The following is a 24,882-nucleotide window of genomic DNA, read 5'->3' on the forward strand; positions in this document are numbered from 1 at the left end:
AAAAATCACAGCCGTAAGTGGTAGCGTTTTATCTAAAATCAATATACAGTGCAAACAGGAAGTAAGTGCATTTACAGTAGTGCCTTTTAACTTCAAGCCAAAGCACCCAAGCCGCTATTTGCAGTAAGTAGTGCCTTTCAACTTCATGCCACCATTTGCAGTAAGTGGTGCCTTTCAACTTCAAGCCAATGCACCCAAGCCACCATTTGCAGTAAGTAATGCCTTTTAACTTCAAGTCAATGCACCCAAGCCACCATTTGCAGTAAGTAATGCCTTTTAACTTCAAGCCATTGCATCCAAGCCACCGTTTGCAGTAAGTAGTGGCTTTCAACTTCAAACCACACCCAAGCCACCATTAGCAGCAAGAGGTGCCTTTCAACTTCAAGTCAAAGCTCCCAAGCCACCATTTGCAGTAAGTAGTGCCTTTCAACTTCATGCCACCATTTGCAGTGCCTTTCAACTTAATGCCAAAGCACCCAAGCCACCATTTGCAGTAAGTAGTGCCTTTCAACTTCAAGCCAAAGCACCCAAGCCACCATTTGCAGTAAGTAGTGCCTTTCAACTTCAAGCCACAATTTGCAGTAAGTAGTGCCTTTCAACTTCAAGCCAATGCACCCACGCCCCCATTTGCAGTAAGTAATGCATTTTAACTTCAAGCCATTGCACCCAAGCCTCCATCTGCAGTAAGTACCTGTAGTGCCTTTCAACTTCAAGCCACACCCAAGCCATCATTTGCAGTAAGTACTGCCTTTCAACTTCAAGCCAATGCACCCACGCCCCCCATTTGCAGTAAGTAGTGCCTTTCAACTTCAAGCCACACCCAATCCATCATTTGCAGGAAGTAGTGCCTTTCAACTTCAAGTCAAAGCTCCCAAGCCACCATTTGCAGTAATAGTGCCTTTCAACTTCAAGCCAAAGCCCCCAAGCCACCATTTGCAGTAAGTAGTGCCTTTCAACTTCAAGCCAAAGCAACCAAGCCACCATTTGCAGTAGGTAGTGCCTTTCAACTTCAAGCCAAAGCAACCAAGCCAACATTTGCAGTAATAGTGCCTTTCAACTTCAAGCCAAAGCTCCCAAGCCACCATTTGCAGTAAGTAGTGCCTTTCAACTTCATGCCACCATTTGCAGTAAGAGGTGTCTTTCAACTTCAAGCCACACCCAAGCCACCATTTGCAGTAAGCAGTGCCTTTCAATTTCAAGCCAAAGCAACCAAGCCACCATTTGCAGTAAGTAGTGCCTTTCAACTTCAAGCTAAAGCTCCCAAGCCACCATTTGCAGTAAGTAGTGCATTTCAACTTCATGCCACCATTTGCAGTAAGTAGTGCCTTTCAATTTCAAGACACACCCAAGCCAAGCCAACCAGGGAGGGGGAGGAGGGGAGGAGGGGAGGGAGGGGGGGGGGGGGGGGGTGCGCTTTCTGGAGCGCTAGTATGAACCATTTTAGAACCAATAGACATTTTTTGCAAGCTTTAGAACCAATAGAGACACTTTTTGCAAGCTTTAGAACCAATAGACATTTTTTTGCAAGCTTTAGAACCAATAGACATTTTTTTGCAAGCTTTAGAACCAATAGACATTTTTTTGCAAGCTTTAGAACCAATAGACATTTTTTTTGCAAGCTTTAGAACCAATATACATTATTTTGCAAGCTTTAGAACTAATAGTCATGTTTTGCAAGCTTTAGAACCAATAGTCATTTTTTTGCAAGCTTTAGAACCAATAGACATTTTTTGCAAACTTTAGAACCAATAGACATTTTTTTGCAAGCTTTAGAACCAAGAGACATTTTTTTGCAAACTTTAGAACCAATAGACATTGTTTGCAAGCTTTAGAACCAATAGACAATTTTTTGCAAGCTTTAGAACCAATAAACATTTTTTGCAAGCTTTAGAACCAATAGAGACACTTTTTGCATGCTTTAGAACCAATAGACACTTTTTGCTAGCTTTAGAACCGATAGACATTTTTTGCAAGCTTTAGAACCAATAGACATTTTTTTGCAAGCTTTAGAACCAATAGACATTTTTTGCAAGCTTTAGAACCAATAGAGACACATTTTGCAAGCTTTAGAACCAATAGACATTTTTTGCAAGCTTTAGAACCAATAGACATTTTTTGCAAGCTTTAGAACCAATAGACATTTTTTTGCAAGCTTTAGAACCTATAGACATTTTTTTGCAAGCTTTAGAACCTATAGACATTTTTTTGCAAGCTTTAGAACCAATAGAGACACTTTTTGCAAGCTTTAGAACCAATAGACACATTCTGCAAGCATTTTAGAACCACTAAGGACACTTACATTTGAGTAGACATGTGTTCAGTGTTATTCACAGCTCAGAGAAACGTGACCCTCTGCCTTCCTCCATCTTGAAGAGACTGTGTGGCACACCACTTCCTGGTTTTATAGTCCCTCCCCCCTGCCGCCAGCGGGGGCAGCAGAGAGAATGGGGAATTTTGTAAAATCATTAATATCTCTGTCATTTTTTATCGACGGGAAAAATCCTCAGCACACATGCTGCGGAGGGGGGCTCTGAGCAAGGTGGCCAAATCCGTAGGTGGCGGCGTTCTCTCGGAAATCGCAGCACAGATGGCCAAAACCGGTCAAGAACAGACTTTTAGTAATATAGATAGATAGATATCAAATACTTTTCCCATGTTTCTTTCGTGATTTTTTATCATTAGTTCTCGTTCCCAATCTTCTCTAAGTGCCTCTGTCGATGGTAGTTCTATATTTAAAATACTATTATATAGATATGATATTCATTTCTGTGAGTCAGCCTTAATATTGCTTCTTCCAGTGGGTCTAAAGTTATAGTTTGATGTATTTGTATATATTTCTTCATGAAATCGCAGATCTGAAGATATTTAAAATATTGGTTATCTTTCAACTTAAATTTTAATTGTAATTGTTGGAATGATAACAGATTTCCCATTTCATACATATCGCCGATCCTTTTAATTCCCATTCGTTCCCATTGGTTATATGTTTTATCGATAAGAGATGGCTTAAATGAAGGATTATTCACTATTGGCATTAACACTGATAGGTTTCTTAATTTTAAAGTTAATTTTATTTGTTTCCAAATTCTTATTGTATTATGGATAATTGGATTATTCTTATATATTTTGTTGTTCAGTTTCATCGGGGAGAAGAGGATCACTCGGGGCCAGATTTAGATGAATAGAGGCCCTAAGCTATTTCACTTGTGAGGCCCCCCCACCCCCATCCCATGGTCCAGAGGTAAGTAGGAGGAGGTGTCCGAGAGTTGGCCCTTGTCGTTGGGTTTGATCACCCAGTCTGGGTTGTTGCGGAGTGAGTTGATAGCTGTACATTCGGGGGGGGGGGAGTGGAGAAGCTGAGGTGATTGATGCCCCGCTGGCAGTTTTGGATAAAAAGGTCAAAATCCGGAAGGTGGCCATGAGGGGTGGTCCACGAGGAGGGGGTTCATTGGAGATGTGAAAAGGGATCATCAATAGGGGGCGAGGACTCCTTCCCATGGAAGAAGACTGTGAGGTGGAGGCGATGGTAGAAGAGCTCCAAGTCGTGGTGGGCGCGGAACTCATTGCGGTGGGGACGGAGGACAAAGTTAATGCCTCTGCTGAGGACAGACCGTTCGGTGTCGGAGAGGGGGAGGTCAGGGGGGATGGTGACACACGGCAAGGATGGGGCTTGGGGTCGGAGGAAGGCAGGTGAGTGAACTGAGGTCAAGGCGATATCTGATGAGGGTGGTCAGGGGGTAGGGGGGTATGAGGACTGTAGTATGGGTGGGGAAGAGCAGGGGTCACATAGTTTGAGGGGGATGGGGAAGACCCAGTGGAACAGCCACTGAGGTTACCATGGTTGGGGAGACTGGCACTAGGACCCAGTGCAGTCAAACCCAGGGGAGTGGGAGTTAGCAGCGTGGAGGCTTCAGGCCCAGTCTCCAGGTAAGGCGACGGATGCGGGCTGCAGGAGGGAGGTGCAGTGGCGAGGGTCGGCGGACCCGATGGTAGGAGTCCGCGGGCAGTAGAGTCGGGGTCGGCGGGTGATGCGTGGGAGGTCCCGGTAGGCGGATGGTCGGTGGTGCGGCGCGGATCGGCCAGCCCGGTGAGGCAATGAGGTGAGTAGGGCGCGGTGCGGCGGCCATGTTCGGAGAGCCCTGGTCCGGCGGCGATGTTCGGTAGGTCCGAACCGGCGGCGATGTTGGATGGGCCCAGTGCGGCGGCATTGTTGGATGGGCCCAGTGCGAAGTGGGTTGGCCAGGTGCGGATGCGAGGTGGATAGGCCCCCAGTGCGGATTGGAGGTGGTAGGTCCCAGTGCGGATTGGAGGTGTGTAGACCCCCAGTGTGGATTGGACGTGTGTAGGCCCCCAGTGTGGATGCGAGGTGGATAGGCCCCCACGTGCAGCGGCGAGGTTTGGCAAGGGGAAGGGTTAAATAAACTACATATCTTTCGCTTTGTCCTGCACTTCCAATGATCCAAGGATCTGGGGAGCAATTTCCTCTCCACAACGAATATAAACCTCACCTGCATTTTAATCCCCTCCCCCCTCCCCCCCACACCACCAAAGCCTCCGGAATCGCAAGCACAGCGCCACCGATGGTAGGTTTTGTAACAACGCCACTATCGCACAGCGCCACTGATGGTAGGTTTTGTAACAACGCCACTATCTCAAAAGTTTAACACACCTTGGTGCACAGAGCATAGCCCCTCCCCCCCCCCCCCCCCCCCCCCCTAGATCTCGAGGCCCTAAGATTAAGCTTGTCTAGCTTATACGTAAATCCGGCCCTGGGATCGCTCCTATATCACAAGGAGAACAATCCTCTTTCTCCATTCTTATCCATTCTGTCTGTTGGGAAGAGCTGTCCAACCAATAAATTATATTCTTAATATGCACTACCCAATAATAATACAAAAAGTTCGGAAGTGAATGTCCCCCAGCATCTTTGGGTTTACACAGGTGTTTTCTTTGAATTCTATGTGATCTATAGTCCCAAATAAAGTTGGTAATATTAGAATCTAGTTTTTTGGAAAAAAAATTGGGTATATATAATGGTATAGATTGAAATAGGTATATAATATTTGTGGTAAAAAAATCATTTTTATAGTGTTTATTCTGCCTATTATTGACCACGGGAGCGTTTTCCAGAATTTAATCAACGCGTTCAATTTATTTAATAACGGCATAAAGTTGAATAAATGATTTGTATTTTCTAGTAATTTGAATACCCAAATACTTAAATTTTTCTGTTGCAATTTTAAAGGGGAATTTTAATAAGTGAGTCGCTTCTTGAGGCTTTAACGACATAATTTCACTTTTATTCCAATTTATTCTGTATCCTGAAAAAGAACTGAATTCCTATTAAATTTAATAAATTTGGAATACTCGTTTGTGAATTTGTAATATATAGAGGTATATCGTCTCCGTATAATGAGATTTTATTATTTAAGTCCTTAGTATTATATCCCTGAATATTCGGATGAATTCTTATACTTTCAGCCAAAGGCTCTATCATAAGGGCAAATAGCAGGGGTGATAATGCACATCCCTGCCTATTGCCCCTCGATAATTGGAATTTTGGAGATAACGTATTATTAGTTAATGTTCTTGCCGTCGGTTTGTCATATAATAATTTTACCCATACAATAAAGTTCTCTCCCATATTAAATTATACTTTGTATAAATACTGCCACTCTACCTGATCAAATGCTTTCTCTGCGTCCAGATAAACGATTGATATCTTCTTTTTCCGTTTTATGTGAGTACATTATGTTAAACAGATTACTAAATGATTGTCTTTTAGGTATAAACCCCATTTGATCTAGATTTATCAATTTATTAATATATTTACTCAATCTTCTTGCTAAGGTTTTTGCTAAGATTTTCTGATCTGCATTTAAAAGTGATATAGCTCTGTATGAGCCTGGTTCTTTAAATCTTTACCTTTTTTGGTATACGCGTAATAGTTGATTCAGCTAATGTTTCTGGTAGTTTATTTTCTTTAAAAGCGTGAGTATATAATTTAAGTAAATGTGGAGCCGTTATCTCGTGAAATCTTTTGTAAAATTCATTACTAAAACCATCTGGTCCAGGCGTCTTACCACTTTTCAATGCTTTTATTGCTTCTCCTATTTCTTCAAGTGTAATCTGAGCTCCTAATTCCTCTTGGTCATGTTTTGGAAGATTACAGTTATATAAAAAAATTATAATTTTACTATCTTCTATTTTAGTTTTAGATATATATAGACTTCTATTTTAGTTTTAGATGTATATAGATTTTGATAAAATTGAGCAAATCTTTTATTAATATCCTTAGGTAATGTTAGTAGTTCACCTTTCTCTGATTTAATTTTAGTGATAGTATTTTCCTTTTCTTGTTTTTTCAGTTGACGAGCTAAGAGTTTATGTGGCTTATCACCAAATTCAAAATGTTCCTGTTTTGTAATTTGGAATAATCTTGCCAATAAAATTCGATTAAGTTTAAACTTCAATAGTTATAATCTTATTATGTTTATCTGTAGTTGGATCTTTGGCATTATCTAACTCTAATTGTCTAATTTCCTGTTCTAACATCAGTTGTTCTGTCTTATTCTTTTTATTTTGGAAGCTTTGGTATGAGATTTTACTTCGGAGTCACGCGAGTGACTACGTGAAGAACCCGTCCAGCACGCATGCGCGTCATTGCGTTCACGCAGTGCAACAGCGACCAGCGGGAGAACAGGCGCTCCCGCTACAAGCCTGAAGGCCGTTAGGTAAGTACTTACCTTCAGTTTAAAATCGCGACTTTGCTCTCGTTTGTTGCTCCAGGGGGAGCAAAGCAGCAGAGGGAAGCGGCCCCCGTTCGACTCCAGGGAAGGAACGTTCCGTCAGTGGAGGGGGGAGAGGCGGCACCGGGACCACACACGCTGCGGTCCACAGCAGGGTACTGCGCCGATGCCCAGTCCGCTAACAGCTGTCTGACCAACAGCAGCGGACTGGAGGGAAATTCAAAACCGGCCGGTATCCCTGCATACTCCCGACAAGGAGAAACGCCGCCCGAGAACCGCAGATACCGGCCGAAAACGGCAGGCAGCCTCCAGAGCAAGTCAGCAAGCAAATCTCGGGCTGGAGACAGACACAGAAGATGGAACCAGCAAGTGTCAGCTCTCCAAGCCTTGAGTAAGAGTATAAAACTCCAGCGAGAATTGCCCCAGGAGCAGGGGCAAGCTCACCAAGGGAGCATAACACTCCCGCTCCAGTGCTACAGCACTGGTCATCTCCCTTGTCGAGGGATTGATGGCGACCAGAGCTGGGCTGGTCAAGAAGAGGGGTCACTGGCTGGACAACATCGGGAGTATGCTTGAGGTACAGGATCAGGAAGAGCTGCTGGGTGTGGCCGCTACATGGCTTCACCACGAGCGAGATGGCCTTTCAGTCTCACTGACGGCCAGCCTACTACCTGTTTTTCCAATAAACCAGACAGCAGTACCTCTACACTTCCACCAGGGGCGTCTACGTCATGGTACTGGTGAAAGCTCGGGGCCTGCATGCCAATCCCGTAAGCCTTTTAGGCCAGGGCCCAGAGCGGGCCCCATGGAAAATGCGCCACCCCCCAACACACCATCCCTACAGACAAGGAACCAGAAACCGAAGAAATTAACACACCACCAAACAACAGTGAAGACAGATAAATATGGTTCCTACCATCACATAAAGGTGAAGGGTTTGTACTAACAGAGGGGGTGGGGGAATCACACCTGGGTGGGAAGCTATCACTCTTGGTAGTTATATACCAAAAAATATTCAAGGGGAATAGAATTAATATCTTGCCACCAGTTCAGCTTGCACCCCAAGGGGTCCACCCTCCCACTAAGAAACATGAGGGTCTAGCTACTGGGAAAGATATACCAGGGGTCATAAGAAATCTCATATGAGCCTTTGGTACCAAAAAACCCCAAGATGGTGAATGTCGCACCATCATTGATTAACCACTTGAGTATTCACCAGGTATAACCACTTATGGAATTTGTAACTACTACCATGGATTCCAAGGATGCTTTATGGTAGACATCGACTTTAAAGATGCATACTATTCAGTACCCTTTTATATAAGATTTCAGATATACCACAATTTACTTGGATGGGGCAACCATGGCGAGCATTGCCACTTTTCATTCACTGCACATCTCGCATGTGTATGTGACAAATAAACTTGACTTGACTTGATTTGAGTTGACTTATTATTGAATTGGCTTATATGAGCCGAAGCTATTCCAGAATTTCAAACCAGCCTGACATTTAAGGAATATTTTGTCATGGCATGTCCATATATTAACGACAGACTATCCTTGGATATAGCTATATCAGCTGCATTAGCTACTAACTTATTTTAGCCTGGGCTCTGTCATATTATCCAGATATCTACGTTGACCCCATCCACAACATTGTCTATCTGGTATTCATTAATGCTATCAGTTATGGTAACATTTAACCACCTATCAACTACGTGGCAAAAGTAATTGGGATAGTAGCAGCATTACCAGCTACTGAACATTGTACCTTTCCAATGAGCTGAGATACTAGTGTTCAAACTATATCCCATACCTATAATATGGTGGCAAATGGACTAATCTGGAGTTGTCATCACTATAGACACTGGGCATTAAACCTAGTTAGAAATATTGAGTATGTTCTATTGAGTATATTCATCGGACTGGCTGCAAGGCCACAAATGGGCCGACCTCGGGGGTTTTCAGAGGAAGAGGACTTAACATTCTGGTGCTTTGGTGTCAATGCAAGTTAACTTAAAACGTGCTATATAAATAAAACTTACTATTGGGCAAGCATATTGCTCAGTAGTGCACCATTTTGCATGTTCGTTTATAAATTAACAACATCACAGTGGTGGCATATACCAAACCACTTGGGCGTAATAAAATCGATATTATGTGACAATTTATTTAACAATTGGTAACCGTATGTCGTCAAACATGTTTGACCATCAGTAACTTACCTATCACGTGAGCTAAATACTGTAAACGAACATTTAAACCAAAAGTATTTGCTGAGATTACAAAGCAATATGGACACCAGATATCGATTACCTTATATTCCAATTGAATCGCCACGTACCAATGTATGTCGCATGAAACCAACTCAAGGCAGCGGCATGGATACATTTCCGCGTATTGATGTGGGGGGGGGGGGAAATTAATCTCTATGTTCTCCCCTTCTTTCTACCTCATCAATAGGTACTACGGTCTCATCAGTCGGGTACTACGCAAAATACAGTGGACTAAACAAACAGTCATGGTTCCCAATGGTCCTCGACATGGTCATCAAAACCCTATGATTCCCAATAGCCTAGGCTTATCAACCCACCCAGTTCAGGCATAAGCCATCCATGCCACGATAAACTACTAGGTTGCAGGAAGAAAGGGCCTGGATTACAGAATTGGGAAGACCACTGCTCGGCCTGGATCAGACAGCACTATCAACATGATGACAGCATTCCGTCGCATATCCACTAGGGAACATACCTGGGAAGAAACTGCTCAAACTCAGGAACTACACATTCAACTACAACAAAACCTGTACTGGAGTTCCTGGCAGGCCTTCACCACAATGAAGGACTCAGCTACTGCGCCATCAATATAGCCAGAAGTACTCTGTCAGCCTACTCAACTCAGGCACCACGAAAACAGGGCAAGGGTACCACCCACTGGTGATCAAATTCAGGAGAGGTATATTCAATTCCCATTCCCCAGAACTAGGTACACCCAAATTGGAAAGTCAGTGAGGTCCTGACGTACCTTAGGGGATGATACACAAAAATGCTGGAGAAACTCAGCGGGTGCAGCAGCATCTATGGAGCGAAGGAAATAGGCGGCGTTTCGGGCCAAAACCCTTCTTCAGACTGACCTTAGGGGATGATCACCAGCCAGGTCCCTCACCCTGGAACAGCCTACCCTGAAGATGGATATGCTGACGGCCTTACCTCAGCACAAAGACCCAGTTCTTCCAACTACTACGATTGGACAACACGGTGATAACACCAGATAGTGTCACATTTTCCATTCAGGGGCTGGACAAACAGAGCAGACCAGGAACATCAGGTCCAGTCATGGAATTCAGGGCATACCCACCTGAACCACGGTTATGTGTCATGACCCACTTAATGAACTACATTGACACAATAAGAAATACCCGAGGGAGAGGAAAAAGCCTTATGGGTCAGCCACAAGAAACCTCATGGTCGGGTGACGAGCTAAACTATCTCTAGTGGCTCAAGCAGGTACTGGGAGTTGCTGGAGTAAATACTAACGTGTATAAATCTTATTCCACCAGGGCAGCTTCCACGTCAGTGACTAAGAGGATGGACGTGCCTATGGACCACATCCTGGCTACAGCGGGGTGGTCTAGGGCATATACGTTCCAAACTTTGTAACAAGCCGCTGGCAGAACCTGTATTGGTTGCAGAAGTAACATTAGAATCTGCAAATATATCATTTAAGCCCGGGGGAGCATTTTTGTCTTGTTATTGTTGATAACACCATTTTTGTTTTACAAACAGATTCATGGTTGATTACGATAACATACTGCCTCCCTCGAATGACTTCGGCAGCGAGTGAAGTATGAACTGTTACACGGTTTGAAATCACAGAGCTTTAAAATCTTCACGTAGTCACTCACGTGACTCCGAAGTAAAATAGTAAGATTAAACGAGAACTTACCAGTTTGAAGTTTGATCTGTATTTTATGAGGAGTTACGATGAGGGATTACGTGCCCTCCGCTCCCACCCTCAATAATAGAGATCAAACTGGTAACTAAGCTCTCATTTTCTTTACTATATTTAGTTCAATTACTGTGTCTGTAATTCCACACCGCTGCTTTGAAGTATGTCGCGCATGCGTGCTGGACGGGTTCTTCACGTAATCCCTCATCGTAACTCCTCTTAAAATACACATCAAACTTCAAACTGGTAAGTTCTCGTTTAATCTCACTATTATAATTCCTCTGATAAATGCCTTGAAAGTTTCCCATAATAAAGAAGGTGAAATACCTGGTGTCTCATTTGTCTCAAAAAACATTTTCATTTGTTCATAATTGTTCATTGTTCATATTCATAACCTTGTGGGTTGTTTAAGATTTGTGCGTTGAACCTCCTGAAAGATTTTTTACGGGGCATTCCCTCAAGTTTTAATAGGAAAGTTAACGGGGAGTGATCAGAAATAATACTATTGTGGTATTTAGGATTGATCGTATATGGAATTAATTTTGTATCCACTAAGAAGTAATCAATTCGTGAATAAGTTTTATGTACCGATGAGTAAAACGAGTATTCCCTTCCAGTTGGATGAGCAGTTCTCCATACATCTGTTGTATTAGTATTTTTTATATATGTATTTAGAAGTTCACTAATCTTAGATTTTAAATTACCCCTCCTTTGTTTTACTGATTTGTCTAAATATGGGTCTAAAACGCAATTGAAATCCCCCCCTATTATTACATTTTGGTAATTATACTCTGATATTATATCCAGAATTTTATTAAAAAAGTTGGGATTATCAAAATTCGGAGAGTAAATATTTATCATAGTCAATGGGGTGGAGTAGATTGCTCCCGAAACTATAATATACCTTCCCTCTTTATCTGATATAGTATTCTTTAATTTAAATGGTATACCTTTCCGAATAATAATAGCAGTACCTCTAGCTTTAGAAGTAAATGAAGAAATTTCTGCAAATTTCTATGTGAATCTGTAAGTGCGTCATGTTCCATCATTTTCTGAATATAACATGCATCATATAACATTTCTCTCAACTTGTACCTACAGTAGGAATTGTGTGTTGTATCATGCCTAGGAAAATTTGTACCACTACTGCATCTAAAAATGTTTGCACATTTTGCCTCACAAAAACCTAACCTTTGGCCTCTTCCCTCCCAACAAGACCCAATCCTAGACTTCCCACCAGGTGAAATGGTTCTCTTTATCCTTATCAGTTCTCTTATCCCAACTTAAAATGTTCCATAGGATCACCCCTTAATCTTCCAAATTCTGGGAAATCCTAGACAGGTTTCTATAAACTCAGGAAGGATGCATACTTCCAGCAGTTTTGAACCCATTATCGTTCTCAGCACTCCAGAGATGGTTTATCTAAGACTTGTTGTAGTTGTAATATAACATTTAACCCTTTTAGTGTAATGGCCAGTGATCCATTGGACTTTGTTTTCAAAATATTGATGGTATTAGATATTGCGTTTGGAATGATGTTTAATAGGCACTTAGAAAGTCACTGAAATAGATAAGGAATGGAAGGATAGAGTCCTAATGTGGAGTAAAGTGATGTGTAGATAGGTAAAAGGGTCAGTGTGGATGTGGTGGTCGAAAGGCCCATTTCAGTGCTGTATGACTCGATGAGGATATCACCAGTGACAAAATACCTGCCAACAAAACTGTCAGAGGGTTCAGTTTGTACATGGACCGAGAGTCACATTTTATTACAAGTAGTGCAGTGAAAGGGCAAAAGCAAAGAGTGTGGGAAACATTCAGCAGGCCAGGTCAGATCAAATCTGTGGAGAGAGGAGAAGAGTCAATGGTTCAGGTTGAAGCTCTGTTTCTCTTCCAACGGATGCTGCCTGACCTGCTATTGTTCTGAAACTTTCAGTTTTTATTTGGGATTTCCAGCATCTGCACTCCTTACATTTTCAATTCAGTGAAAGAGCCAGTTTAAATTCCCAATTTAAGGTTTGAAATTCTTAAAAGATGGTGTTGAGATCTATGGGTTCCCAAGTCAGTGGGCTGGGGAAGGCATATAGTTCTGGTGGCTGCAGACACAAGAAACTGCAGATGATGGTTTACAAAAAAAAGGAAAAAAATGCTAGAGTAACTCAGCAGATCAGGGTACATCTCTGGTGAAGATGGATAGGTGATGTTTCAGATCGGGATCCTTCTTTACATTGATTGTTGTGGTAGGGGTGAAAGTAGGAAGAGTAGGAGCGGGACAAAGCCTGGCAAGTGAGGCGGATACAGGTGTTGAGGGGTTTTGATTGGACAAAGGCCAAGGATGAAAAGACAAAAAGTGTGAGATAAGGATAGAAGAGATCCTTCCTTCTGGATCTCACACATTTTAACTTTTCATCTCTGTCCAACTATTTGCCAATCAAAAATCCCCTCACCTGTATCCACCTACTTCTCTTCCTTCTTTCTTCCCTCCCATCACAGTCTGAAGAAGGTCCCTGACCCGAAATGTCACCTATCCATGTTCTCCAGAGATGTTGCCAGATCCATTGAGTTACACCAGCACTTTGTGTCTGGTTCTGGTAGTTAATGGGCTGAAGTCACGTCATTCTACTTTAACAGCACTTCCAATATACAGCACCTGTCTCTTGAAGTGTGGTGAGCCAGATACCCTACTCGTAGAATACACTGTCCTGGTACGCTCTGTGCTGGAACAATGCATGAATTTAATGGTCTACAAATTTCTACGTGATTCTGTAAGTGCGTCGTGTTCCATCACTTTCTGAATATAACACGTGTTATATAACATTTCTCTCAACTTGTACATGCAGTTGTATCATGCCAAGGAAAATTATTCTCTTTCAAGCTTTTCGACGCGAATTTGACAGGTTTTCCTTATCAATGCTCGAATGTAGCTTTCCTAATATTTTCATCTGGTATTTATGCAGAAATGGAAAAGCTGCATGGAATTAAAAGATCAAAGAAGGCAATTTGCCTGAACCCAGTCGGTGCTGTGATCCGGATTCCACAGAAGAAAATACTCTCCACCATTGAAAACAGCTACATATAAAACAACAGTCATAAATGTATACTGCACAAAAATGGGCCACGTGATTCAACAGACATTATCTTTGTAGGGAGAGTAGGTTTGAGTGAATCAGAGTTGTGGAAACTTTGTGACAGTCAATTGGTTGCAAATGGTCTATTTGAGCATCTTCCAATTAGCTCCAATCATTACTCCCCCGGTTCATCTTACCGTTTACTTGCAGTCTCCTTGCATCCTTCTCATAATGAGAGATAACCTCACATTTATCCACATTATACTGCATCTACCATGCATTTGCCCACTCACCCAACCTATCCAAGTCACCTTGCAGCCTCCTTGCATCCTTCTCACAGCTAACACTGCCCCCCAGCTTTGTGTCATCCGCAAACTTGGAGATGTTGCATTCAATTCCCTCGTCCAAATCATTGTTCTGTCCTGTCTGTTCTGTATGACTATTACACTGATGTAAACCATAAATTCCAGATGAATTAATCATGTTGTCCAACCTTGTTTTCTGTGGTGACTGGACCCTTGTGGCGTGACCAGGACCATCAGCATGACTGTTTTCATAGTCAGTTCCCGTAGGAACAGAGCTGTAGCTGGAGACCAGTTTCTTAACATGGTCAGTACAATGCTCACATCCCATATTTGGGAGTACCTGGTTCTTGGGGACTAATTTTAAAAATGCCCCTCATGAGTTTGTTTACCAGGGTTTGTCCCAACAGAGTGCCGCTCTGTACCTTCATTCCAGCATCTGCAGTTCTCTTTTGAACACCTTCAACAGGTATATTGACAGAGCACCTCTGGCGCAGTTGATGGCACTATGACTGAGCCTCTCATCGTAATGGAGGCTTGCCAGGAATTCCAGAACAGACGGGATGTTCATAGATCTGTGGGTGATGATTGTTGTTGTGACAGTACTTCCCATTACTAGATGATACCAAGTACTGATGTTTAGGTGGACTGTCTGTGACCCGCTGAAATAATTCCGCATTCGGTCCGTCAGTCCCAGGTGTAGAAGAGGTGCTTCCAACTCTAAATAAATAGGTTAATATATAATAGTGACGGGTAACTCCCCTTGTTGCGGAAAGACCCAGTAAGTTAGGTCTATGATGGATGGTGATGTATGGTTCTGACCCATGTTGATATCACCAGTACCTCTGGTTGCGTAGGGCAATCAGGTATTATCAAAATTCGAGACGTGAAGTCTATAGTTTCTTCCTAAATAACCAACTGATGAGGCAAAAGGGAGGGATGCATAAATGATCCCTCAATCAGCGAAGATACATCTGAACCACTGCCCCAGGTTCTGGCTCCCAAGAACATAATTTGATAACTGGTAAGAGCATGGATGTGAATAGGTCGTTATTTGGTGTTCCATACCAGCTGTTCCAGCAATACATATTTTATCCAACATCCATACAGAGTTTTTAGACTTAGCGTGACCTGTTGTATGCCACTAAATTCAGTTTTCCTGGTAGTTGGAAGCTGATATCCAATCTCTATCTGGATACGCTATTAATCCAGATTAATAGAGACAGTGACTCTAAGACTATTGCCTGCATCACAGAGTGGAGGTACCTGGTGAACTCACCGCGGCGGATGCCAGCCTGTGTCCATTGTGTGCTGCTAGTATTACATGTATGGCTGCAAGCAACAACATCTCGTTCAGACCGAAAGGTCTGATTGACAAGAAGGATTCAATTCAATTCAATTCACAAATATTGTTGGCCAGATAGTCACATGGTGTCGATATGTTTCTACCCATATGGTTGACATATGCTACCCCGGTGGTGTTTTCAATTTGTAGATTAACATACTGGTGATATAACCCAAAACAATTTGACTTAAAGCCATGACTAGCTCTCACTTCCCCAGGTATATATGCCCAACGTTAGTAGTGATGCCTCCTGAGCATTCCATCTCCCCCACAGCTGGAGATGGAATTAGTAGCATCCCAATCCAAGGCCCATCAGTATGTGGTTCCATAGACAGATAACTGTGTTTGGTTGTTTCATAAGTCGGTCAGAATGACCCCCACATAATTTCTTGAGTGACGCGTGTAGCGCTCTGTACTATGATTATGTAAAGGTCCGATATCATGTGGCTGTCACACAGCCCCTAATGCCAATTATTCTACTACCAGTCTGATGGCTGGTTTAGTTCCCTGGAAGCCTCCATAAAGGCTGTACCCTTTCTTACGGCAAAGTTACTGCCATGTGAAGTGTGTTAACGGTGGATCGCAGACGATCTGTTGTGTTAAATACATCTGTGGGTACCTTCAATGAGTCCTATATAGCAAGCGTATTTTAATACCATGCTTGCCATGTAGTACCCTAGGATCAATCCCTTAGTTGCACCAAAGGTTCCCATTTGTAATGAATATATAGTACGAAGTATTCAAATTAGTCAATCTAAGATGAAGTGGCAACCACCTCTAAATTATGATAAGGATATTTAGGACACGAATCCCTGTGATTCGTGTGGATGTCCTCCATAAGTCCTATAATATATGGGCATTGTAGTTCAGTATGCGCTTTAGTTGTTTCTTTCCCTGTAAGCATGAACATTCAGTTCGGTACATGCTGAACTGGAGGGTAATGGAATGAAGAATTCTAAGGTATACCCCTGTACTTCTGAATTTTAAGTGTCGGTAGAATAATTCTATGCATACAGATAGATCTGTTATCCACTACCAACCTCCCTGGTTCCTATTAGTAGGTTAGTTACTATTTCGGCATCCTCCGTGGTCGTTGAGGTGCCGGTGTCTGATGAGGGTAGCACATTTCTCAGGAAGTAGTTTTTAAGACGTTCCTTAATGTGTCCCAGAGTTCCCTCGATATGAAGATCTTTCCCTGTTAAGATAAGATGCCTCCAAATTTTAATATTGGAGGTTGGGAGGTTCCAGGTTTTCATCTGTTAGGACTTAGAACATTCTTTCGTTTCAATTCCCTGCCCTACCATGTTTAGGTTGATACTGGGAACATTCAGGTTTTGCAGTTCCCTGATGGTACGTGTTTTCCCATAGGGTTTCCGCACCCTAAGTGTACTAGGGGTATGTTCTGCTCCCCTGTTCAAGTGGAGCCCAAACTTGACCCCCTATACTCCCCTCTGATGAGGGAGAACACTGTGCAGCCCTACAAGAGGTACTGCTGTAGGACTTACTAGCTGCCCCTCTGTGACTAGTCTCCATCTCATGGAGCTGCCACTTACATGCTCCAACAGCCGCTCCAGCTGGTCCCGATGCTCTCGGGCACCCAACCGGCTCCAATGCACATGATCACTGGCCATCGCGGCTGCTCCTGAAGCCGTTACTCCTGAGGCTGCTCCTGCTGCAGTTCCTGCAGCCACTCCATCCGGCTCCAATGCTCACGGGCAATGGCCGTCACGGCTGCTCCTGAAGCTGCTCCTGTTCCAGCTCCTGCAGCCAGCCCCGGATTGACTATCGGTGTTCCCCTCTGATGAGTGAGAAACTCTGTGCCGCCCCACAAGGAGTACTGCTGTGGGGCTTATTAGTTGCCCACTGTGGCTTTGCCACTTTGGAGTATTTCCACTCTGCAGCCCCACAAGGGGTACTGCTCCTGCAGCCGGTCCAACCGGCTCCAATGCTCTCGGGCACTGGCCGCTCCCGGCTGCTCTTTATCCTGCATGCTGCAGCCGCTACAACCGACCTCGGTGCTCACGGGCACCGGTCGCTCACGGCTGCTTGTCATGCTGCAGCCGCTCCAACCGACCCCGGTGATCACGGGCACTGGTCGCTCGCGGCTGCTTAATTTCTCCTGCAGCCGGTCCAACCGGCTCCAATGCTCTCGGGCACTGGCCGCTCCCGGCTGCTCTTTATCCTGCATGCTGCAGCCGCTACAACCGACCTCGGTGCTCACGGGCACCGGCCGTCACGGCTGCTGGTCATGCTGCAGCCGCTCCAACCGACCCCGGTGCTCACGGGCACTGGTCGCTCGCGGCTGCTTGCCATCTCCTCCAGCCGCTCAAACCGACCCCTATGCACACGGACACTGGTCGCTCGCGGCTGCTCCTCTCCCGACCGGCCGGGGCCGGCGCGGGAGCGAAGTCGGGAGCGAAATCGGGCACAGCTGTTCCCATTACGGGAGATCAGCGTGCCGTTTGCTGCTGCTGCTGCTGCCGGCTGCCCGCAATTTTGCAGGTTCTCCCCCGCCAGCATTCTCGCTCCTTCCAGCGCCTCGGACCCATGTATAGGTCCGTGGGGCTGTAGTCCGAGTCGTCGGAAATGACTGCTCCAGACATGCTCCACCGCTGTCGGCGTGCTCCTGGAGCTGAAGTCAGCTCCGGCTCCCGTTTTAAGGGAGATAGCAGTGCCCCGGACGTTGCTGGCTGCCTGCAGTTCTGCAGACTCTCCCCAGCCAGTTCTCATCAGCCTTCTGTAGAAAGAAAAAAGGTAAGTAAAAGAAACGACGTTCCCTCACCTTACTGTTGCAGGTTCAACCCCTGCCGTTTGGGAGGAACGTCCTTCCTCCAGCAATGACAAGTTCGAATGCGTGTAGCGTAATGACACGCATGCGTCGTAAGCGGGTTCTTCACGTAGTCACTCACGTGACTCCGAAGTAAAATTAATATCTTGCCACCAGTTCAGCTTGCACCCCAAGGGGTCTACCCTCCCACTAAGAAACATGAGGGTCTAGCTACTGGGAAAGATATACCAGGGGTCATAAGAAATCTCATATGAGCCTTTGGTACCAAAAAACCCCAAGATGGTGAATGTCGCACCATCATTGATTAACCACTTGAGTATTCACCAGGTATACCCACTTATGGAATTTGTAACTACTACCATGGATTCCAAGGATGCTTTATGGTAGACATCGACTTTAAAGATGCATACTATTCAGTACCCTTTTATATAAGATTTCAGATATACCACAATTTACCTGGATGGGGCAACCATGGCGAGCATTGCCACTTTTCATTCACTGCACATCTCGCATGTGTATGTGACAAATAAACTTGACTTGACTTGATTTGAGTTGACTTATTATTGAATTGGCTTATATGAGCCGAAGCTATTCCAGAATTTCAAACCAGCCCTGGCACTTAAGGAACATTTTGTCATGGCATGTCCATATATTAACGACAGACTATCCTTGGAATAGCTATATCAGCTGCATTAGCTACTTACTTATTTTAGCCTGGGCTCTGTCATATTATCCAGATATCTACGTTGACCCCATCCACAACATTGTCTATCTGGTATTCATTAATGCTATCAGTTATGGTAACATTTAACCACCTATCAACTATGTGGCAAAAGTAATTGGGATAGTAGCAGCATTACCAGCTACTGAACATTGTACCTTTCCAATGAGCTGAGATACTAGTGTTCAAACTATATCCCATACCTATAATATGGTGGCAAATGGACTAATCTGGAGTTGTCATCACTATAGACACTGGGCATTAAACCTAGTTAGAAATATTGAGTATGTTCTATTGAGTATATTCATCGGACTGGCTGCAAGGCCACAAATGGGCCGACCTCGGGGGTTTTCAGAGGAAGAGGACTTAACATTCTGGTGCTTTGGTGTCAATGCAAGTTGACTTAAAACGTGCTATATAAATAAAACTTACTTACTATTGGGCAAGCATATTGCTCAGTAGTGCACCATTTTGCATGTTCGTTTATAAATTAACAACATCACAGTGGTGGCATATACCAAACCACTTGGGCGGAATAAAATCGATATTATGTGACAATTTATTTAACAATTGGTAACCGTATGTCGTCAAACATGTTTGACCATCAGTAACTTACCTATCAGGTGAGCTAAATACTGTAAACGAACATTTAAACCAAAAGTATTTGCTGAGATTACAAAGCAATATGGACACCAGATATCGATTACCTTATATTCCAATTGAATCGCCACGTACCAATGTATGTCGCATGAAACCAACTCAAGGCAGCGGCATGGATACATTTCCGCGTATTGATGTGGGGGGGGGGGGGAATTAATCTCTATGTTCTCCCCTTCTTTCTACCTCATCAATAGGTACTACGGTCTCATCAGTCGGGTACTACGCAAAATACAGTGGACTAAACAAACAGTCATGGTTCCCAACAGTCCTCGACATGGTCATCAAAACCCTATGATTCCCAATAGCCTAGGCTTATCAACCCACCCAGTTCAGGCATAAACCATCCATGCCACGATAAACTACTAGGTTGCAGGAAGAAAGGGCCTGGATTACAGAATTGGGAAGACCACTGCTCGGCCTGGATCAGACAGCACTATCAACATGATGACAGCATTCCGTCGCATATCCACTAGGGAACATACCTGGGAAGAAACTGCTCAAACTCAGGAACTACACATTCAACTACAACAAAACCTGTACTGGAGTTCCTGGCAGGCCTTCACCACAATGAAGGACTTGGCTACTGCGCCATCAATATAGCCAGAAGTACTCTGTCAGCCTACTCAACTCAGGCACCACGAAAACAGGGCAAGGGTACCACCCACTGGTGATCAAATTCAGGAGAGGTATATTCAATTCCCATTCCCCAGAACTAGGTACACCCAAATTGGAAAGTCAGTGAGGTCCTGACGTACCTTAGGGGATGGTACACAAAAATGCTGGAGAAACTCAGCGGGTGCAGCAGCATCTATGGAGCGAAGGAAATAGGCGACGCTTCGGGCCGAAACCCTTCTTCAGACTGACCTTAGGGGATGATCACCAGCCAGGTCCCTCACCCTGGAACAGCCTACCCTGAAGATGGATATGCTGACGGCCTTACCTCAGCACAAAGACCCAGTTCTTCCAACTATTACGATTGGACAACACGGTGATAACACCAGATAGTGTCACATTTTCCATTCAGGGGCTGGCCAAACAGAGCAGACCAGGAACATCAGGTCCAGTCATGGAATTCAGGGCATACCCACCTGAACCACGGTTATGTGTCATGACCCACTTAATGAACTACATTGACACAATAAGAAATACCCGAGGGAGAGGAAAAAGCCTTATAGGTCAGCCACAAGAAACCTCATGGTCGGGTGACGAGCTAAACTATCTCTAGTGGCTCAAGCAGGTACTGGGAGTTGCTGGAGTAAATACTAACGTGTATAAATCTTATTCCACCAGGGCAGCTTCCACGTCAGTGACTAAGAGGATGGACGTGCCTATGGACCACATCCTGGCTACAGCGGGGTGGTCTAGGGCGTATACGTTCCAATCTTTGTAACAAGCCGCTGGCAGAACCTGTATTGGTTGCAGAAGTAACATTAGAATCTGCAAATATATCATTTAAGCCCAGGGGAGCATTTTTGTCTTGTTATTGTTGATAACACCATTTTTGTTTTACAAACAGATTCATGGTTGATTACGATAACATACTGCCTCCCTCGAATGACTTCGGCAGCGAGTGAAGTATGAACTGTTACACGGTTTGAAATCACAGAGCTTTAAAATCTTCACGTAGTCACTCACGTGACTCCGAAGTAAAATAGTAAGATTAAACGAGAATTTACTAGTTTGAAGTTTGATCTGTATTTTATGAGGAGTTACGATGAGGGATTACGTGCCCTCCGCTCCCACCCTCAATAATAGAGATCAAACTGGTAACTAAGCTCTCATTTTCTTTACTATATTTAGTTCAATTACTGTGTCTGTGATTCCACACCGCTGCTTTGAAGTATGTCGCGCATGCGTGCTGGACGGGTTCTTCACGTAATCCCTCATCGTAACTCCTCATAAAATACAGATCAAACTTCAAACTGGTAAATTCTCGTTTAATCTCACTATTATAATTCCTCTGATAAATGCCTTGAAAGTTTCCCATAATAAAGAAGGTGAAATACCTGGTGTCTCATTTGTCTCAAAAAACATTTTCATTTGTTGTTTTAGATATTCATAACCTTGTGGGTTGTATAAGATTTGTGCGTTGAACCTCCAGAAAGATTTTTTACCCGGCATTCCCTCAAGTTTTAATAGGAAAGTTAACGGGGAGTGATCAGAAATAATACTATTGTGGTATTTAGGATTGATCGTATATGGAATTAATTTTGTATCCACTAAGAAGTAATCAATTCGTGAATAAGTTTTATGTACCGATGAGTAAAACGAGTATTCCCTTCCAGTTGGATTAGCAGTTCTCCATACATCTGTTGTATTAGTATTTTTTATATATGTATTTAGAAGTTCACTAATCTTAGATTTTAAATTACCCCTCCTTTGTTTTACTGATTTGTCTAAATATGGGTCTAAAACGCAATTGAAATCCCCCCCTATTATTACATTTTGGTAATTATACTCTGATATTATATCCAGAATTTTATTAAAAAAGTTGGGATTATCAAAATTCGGAGAGTAAATATTTATCATAGTCAATGGGGTGGAGTAGATTGCTCCCGAAACTATAATATACCTTCCCTCTTTATCTGATATAGTATTCTTTAATTTAAATGGTAAACCTTTCCGAATAATAATAGCAGTACCTCTAGCTTTAGAAGTAAATGAAGAAATTTCTGCAAATTTCTATGTGAATCTGTAAGTGCGTCAAGTTCCATCATTTTCTGAATATAACATGCATCATATAACATTTCTCTCAACTTGTACCTACAGTAGGAATTGTGTGTTGTATCATGCCTAGGAAAATTTGTACCACTACTGCATCTAAAAATGTTTGCACATTTTGCCTCACAAAAACCTAACCTTTGGCCTCTTCCCTCCCAACAAGACCCAATCCTAGACTTCCCACCAGGTGAAATGGTTCTCTTTATCCTTATCAGTTCTCTTATCCCAACTTAAAATGTTCCATAGAATCACCCCTTAATCTTCCAAATTCTGGGAAATCCTAGACAGGTTTCTATAAACTCAGGAAGGATGCATTCTTCCAGCGGTTTTGAACCCATTATCGTTCTCAGCACTCCAGAGATGGTTTATCTAAGACTTGTTGTAGGTGTAATATAACATTTAACCCTTTTAGTGTAATGGCCAGTGATCCATTGGACTTTGTTTTCAAAATATTGATGGTATTAGATATTGCGTTTGGAATGATGTTTAATAGGCACTTAGAAAGTCACTGAAATAGATAAGGAATGGAAGGATAGAGTCCTAATGTGGAGTAAAGTGATGTGTAGATAGGTAAAAGGGTCAGTGTGGATGTGGTGGTCGAAAGGCCCATTTCAGTGCTGTATGACTCGATGAGGATATCACCAGTGACAAAATACCTGCCAACAAAACTGTCAGAGGGTTCAGTTTGTACATGGACCGAGAGTCACATTTTATTACAAGTAGTGCAGTGAAAGGGCAAAAGCAAAGAGTGTGGGAAACATTCAGCAGGCCAGGTCAGATCAAATCTGTGGAGAGAGTAGAAGAGTCAATGGTTCAGGTTGAAGCTCTGTTTCTCTTCCAACGGATGCTGCCTGACCTGCTATTGTTCTGAAACTTTCAGTTTTTATTTGGGATTTCCCGCATCTGCACTCCTTACATTTTCAATTCAGTGAAAGAGCCAGTTTAAATTCCCAATTTAAGGTTTGAAATTCTTAAAAGATGGTGTTGAGATCTATGGGTTCCCAAGTCAGAGGGCTGGGGAAGGCATATAGTTCTGGTGGCTGCAGACACAAGAAACTGCAGATGATGGTTTACAAAAAAAAGGAAAAAAATGCTGGAGTAACTCAGCAGATCAGGGTACATCTCTGTTGAAGATGGATAGGTGATGTTTCAGGTCGGGATCCTTCTTTAGATTGATTGTTGTGGTAGGGGGTGAAAGTAGGAAGAGTAGGAGCGGGACAAAGCCTGGCAAGTGAGGCGGATACAGGTGTTGAGGGGTTTTGATTGGACAAAGGCCAAGGATGAAAAGACAAAAAGTGTGAGATAAGGATAGAAGAGATCCTTCCTTCTGGATCTCACACATTTTAACTTTTCATCTCTGTCCAACTATTTGCCAATCAAAAATCCCCTCACCTGTATCCACCTACTTCTCTTCCTTCTTTCTTCCCTCCCATCACAGTCTGAAGAAGGTCCCTGACCCGAAATGTCACCTATCCATGTTCTCCAGAGATGTTGCCAGATCCATTGAGTTACTCCAGCACTTTGTGTCTGGTTTTGGTAGTTAATGGGCTGAAGTCACATCATTCTACTTTAACAGCACTTCCAATATACAGCACCTGTCTCTTGAAGTGTGGTGAGCCAGATACCCTACTCATAGAATACACTGTCCTGGTACGCTCTGTGCTGGAACAATGCATGAACACTTTAATGGTCTACAATTTTCTACGTGATTCTGTAAGTGCGTCGTGTTCCATCACTTTCTGAATATAACACGTGTTATATAACATTTCTCTCAACTTGTACATGCAGTTGTATCATGCCAAGGAAAATTATTCTCTTTCAAGCTTTTCGACGCGAATTTGACAGGTTTTCCTTATCAAGGCTCGAATGTAGCTTTACTAATATTTTCATCTGGTGTTTATGCAGAAATGGAAAAGCTGCATGGAATTAAAAGATCAAAGAAGGCAATTTGCCTGAACCCAGTCGGTGCTGTGATCCGGATTCCACAGAAGAAAATACTCTCCACCATTGAAAACAGCTACATATAAAACAACAGTCATAAATGTATACTGCACAAAAATGGGCCACGTGATTCAACAGACATTATCTTTGTAGGGAGAGTAGGTTTGAGTGAATCAGAGTTGTGGAAACTTTGTGACAGTCAATTGGTTGCAAATGGTCTATTTGAGCATCTTCCAATTAGCTCCAATCATTACTCCCCCGGTTCATCTTACCGTTTACTTGCAGTCTCCTTGCATCCTTCTCATAATGAGAGATAACCTCACATTTATCCACATTATACTGCATCTACCATGCATTTGCCCACTCACCCAACCTATCCAAGTCACCTTGCAGCCTCCTTGCATCCTTCTCACAGCTAACACTGCCCCCCAGCTTTGTGTCATCCGCAAACTTGGAGATGTTGCATTCAATTCCCTCGTCCAAATCATTAATATGTATTGTAAATAGCTGGGGTCCCAGCACCGAGCCTTGTGGTACCCCACTAGTCACTGCCTGCCATTCTGAAAAGGACCCGGAATGGCAGGCAGTGACTAGCAAGGATCTGTAGTTATGCTTGTGATCTGTAGTTTTGAGCGACTTCAC

The sequence above is a fragment of the Amblyraja radiata genome, chromosome 24, assembly GCF_010909765.2.
Source record: "Amblyraja radiata isolate CabotCenter1 chromosome 24, sAmbRad1.1.pri, whole genome shotgun sequence".
Lineage (NCBI taxonomy): Eukaryota > Metazoa > Chordata > Chondrichthyes > Rajiformes > Rajidae > Amblyraja > Amblyraja radiata.